This window comes from Tursiops truncatus, chromosome 1 (genome assembly GCF_011762595.2).
Source record: "Tursiops truncatus isolate mTurTru1 chromosome 1, mTurTru1.mat.Y, whole genome shotgun sequence".
In the NCBI taxonomy this organism is placed as follows: domain Eukaryota; kingdom Metazoa; phylum Chordata; class Mammalia; order Artiodactyla; family Delphinidae; genus Tursiops; species Tursiops truncatus.
In genome coordinates, this window is record NC_047034.1 from 71,688,368 (window position 1) to 71,692,161 (window position 3,794).

The window sequence follows — 3,794 nt, forward strand, 5'->3', positions numbered from 1 at the left end:
CTTACTGGGCCTTTCCTTTACTTACCTATGTATGGGTAGAAATGTCTGGAATCATTACACAAGGGTCATTTTAAGAAAAACTTAATAACTTGAGATTTTATATGCTGGAAAATATTGATTCAAAAAAATTTGAGTGCCCACCGTATACAGAACACCTGTGTCAGGTGCTCGGGAGCATGCCACGGAATGCTCCTTTGTCCAGAGATTACCTCACTGCTTGCCTAGGTCGAGGGGTGGGTGGGAGGTGGAGGTGCTGCCATCCAACTGTGGAAGAGTCTCCCCTGTGTGACAGTGAGCTGGGGTCCCGGCTCTAGGCATCACCTGGCTCTGATTCCTGACCCTAAAGCACTGCCCACTGTCCTGGAGCCAGCAGATGGATGACACTTGGTATTTGGCCATGCCATTGGAGGACTTAGGTTGCGGAGTGTGAACTGCTGCTTCCAGGGCAGGTGCCGGAGAGACCCCACTGATACCCCAGCATCTCTGGGGAGAGGCGAAGGGACAAGGCAAAATTTTTAAAAAAGAGCCTACCTCTTTGGTGGGCAGATGGGAAAAACATGTTGTAAGTGGTAGTGCATTTGCCCACCTGATCAAGGGTTAACTAAAGTTGTTTCGAGTATGTAAACTAAATGTGAGAGAATGAGGAATAATTTTTTATGTGAAGGTCGTTGCTTTTATCTCCACTACTCTAAATGGGCATCAGCGTTGGTAGAGAGGACTTAGTTTGGACATTAAGGGAATATATTTTTGTGTCCTCATGATTTAACATTTATTGAGTAGGTCAGTAACTGTCAGTGTGTCCACTATTAAAATGGGTAATGGAAGAGGAGCATTCCATGTTCTAATGTAACCTCTGTTAGGATAGACAGTGGAATTACAGTCAAAGTATTTATGGACACTTACGTGCACTAAGCACTGTTTGCTTGAAGAGCTGTGAGGGATTCAGAGGGCTGTAAAATATCTCTGCTCTGGAGCTTTGATTAAATTTGCATATACAAAACAACTAGAGATCAATCTTAAAGCAACAGATTACTTACTTCAAAGTCAGTGTTACAAGGATTCAAAGAAGGAAGGAATTAACAAAGCTCGGGCAGATCAGTGGAGCCGACTCTTTAAGGGTGAATGGGAGAGGAGGCAAATTTGAGGAGAGATTGAATTTGACCTGAATAGAATAATGAAAAGATGAGATCAGAGATGTAATTTCTGAAATTCCTCATTCCTCGTATGTATTGCTTATTTTCTTTAAAAAAAAAATTTGCTTATATGAGTTTAGTACGCTGTTGACAAATAATTGGCAGTGTTGCACTTTTTCCAAAGTCAGTCTTGAGAGGGGTGAGACAAATTTGAAGTCTTACTTTTAAAAGTCCTTGTTAACTTGGCAAACACTTGGCTTTAAAAGATGGCTTAGGGGGCTTCCCTGGTGGCACAGTGGTTGAGAGTCCGCCTGCCCATGCAGGGGACACAGGTTTATGCCCCGGTTCGGGAGGATCCCACATGCCGCGGAGCGGCTGGGCCCGTGAGCCATGGCCGCTGAGCCTGCGCGTCCGGAGCCCGTGCTCCGCAACGGGAGAGGCCGCGACAGTCAGAGGCCCGCGTACCGCAAAAAAAAACAAAAAGATGGCTTAGGGACTTCCCTGGTGGCGCAGTGGTTAAGAATCCTACTGCCAGAAAAAAAAAAAAAGAATCCATCTGCCAGTGCAGGGGACACGGGTTCGAGCCCTGGTCCCGTGCATCACAACTAGGGAGCTGTTTTGTTTTTTCTCATTTTCTCACTTTGACCTCTGGAGATTTTGATTTCATAGATTTCTGATAGGACCCGGGAATCTATATTAAAACAAAAACCTCCCAGGTGATTCTGATTGCAGCCATGCAGCCATTCTTGGATTAGGAATCACTGAGCTTGATGATGTCAAAGTGTCTTGGTAGATCATTGGATGACTGTTTAAAGCAGTGATGAGTTGTAGTTAACAGATGTGGAAAATTGTGGTTCTATGTAGTATGGTATGGGGATGGGGAGCAACTGGAAGTAAGCAACAAGAAGTCTGCTCTAGTAGTTCATGAGTAAGGAAACAAGGGCTTTGGCTGTAGGGACAGGCAAGAAATATAAATTCATACCTTGTTATGAAGGAAGCTATTGGATAGCACAAAGTGCTGTTAGGTCTTAATGTTTGGGATATTTTGAAATATATATATATATATTTAAAAATATATAAATATATGTATATAAATATATATCAACTTTCTAAAAATTAATTATTTTTGGCTGCATTGGGTCTTCGTTGCTGCACATGGGCTTTCTCTAGTTGCGGCGAGCGGGGGCTACACTTCCTTGCAGTGCACGGGCTTCTCATTGCGGTGGCTTCTCTTGTTGCCGAGCACAGGCTCTAGAGCGCAGGCTCAGTAGTTGTGGCGCACGGGCTTAGTTGCTCTGCGGCGTGTGGGATCTTCCCGGACCAGGGCTCGAACCCACATCCCCTGCATTGGCAGGTGGATTCTTAACCACTGCGTCACCAGGGAAGTCCCCCAATCAACTTTTAAATATGAGTTGGCCTTGAGACAAAATTACTGAAATATTTTAGCTTTGTCTGATAGTCCTTGCTTTAAAAAAGAAGAAAAAAACATGATGAGCAGCTTTTGGTTCAGTGTGTACATTCCCCAGCACACATGATTATATCATGAAGTCACCCAGTTTTTTGAACAAAAGCTGCTGGGGTGGGGACATGTGTCATTTCCTGCCCTTCCCAGAGCTGGTTATTACTAGAGTTTATTACAGTTTGCTCTGAGCCAGGGGAAAGTCTTTAGCTCCAGAAATATCCCCCACCAGATACTTTTCTTATTTTCTTTGCAGAGGAGTGTGTAGGTGAGAGAGTGGAGGCAGAGAAACTTATGGTTTATATGAAAGTGAGTCTAACTATGTACTCAAATACGGTGCAATCGACATAAAATCTCTGCTGGCCTGGAAGGCATGCATGCACATACAATTTAGTCAGAAATAACTTGCACAGTCCCACCCAAAACACTGAGGCTATTCTTACTTTCATATCCTTAGACTCAAGAGAGTATGTGGGTCTGGTTGCAGCTAATATACATTCACCGCCACCACCAAAAAAACAACTCTAGACCAAACTTCTTTTGAAACTCTGACTCAGAGTAAATAGGAAGAAGAGGCAAAGGCTTTTTCTGTTTGCTTTAGGTCTGCTTCCTAGACACTATTTTGTTCACTGCCTGTCTGCCTTTATGACAAACCTTTACTAAGTGCCTACTGAATGCCAAGGCTTCGTGTTGGGTGTTGGGAATTCAACAGTGAATGAAAACAAGCATACAGCTCTTGGAGTCTCAGTTCTGTCCTTTGGGTGCCTCTAATTCTAAAGTGCAAAATCTCCTGCGAGATTTGATCAAATCAGGTGGTGGGAGAGTGAAAGGGGGTGGAGGACAAGCAGGAGTTTCAACTCCTTGGTAAACAATAATGTTTAAATGTTAACTTGGAAAAATGCCTGAGAAGAGGCTGATTTGGTGTGAGTGAATGTAAATCATGAAAATGTCCAGTTTCATACAATAGCAGATGACCCTCTGAAACATTCTTGAGGACATTGGCATCAAGAGCATGAATACATTCTAATTTGCATTAGTTCCCGTAGCCTCTGTTTGCATCTTTCTTTGAAGTCTCCACCAGTAGTGATGGTAGAAAAAAGAGGTTCTGGAGTCAGAGTGCACAGGGTGAATCCGAGCTGCACTGCTTATAAGTGGTGGAACTTGGAACAAGTTGTTTAAATTCCTTGGACTTTTTTTTTTTT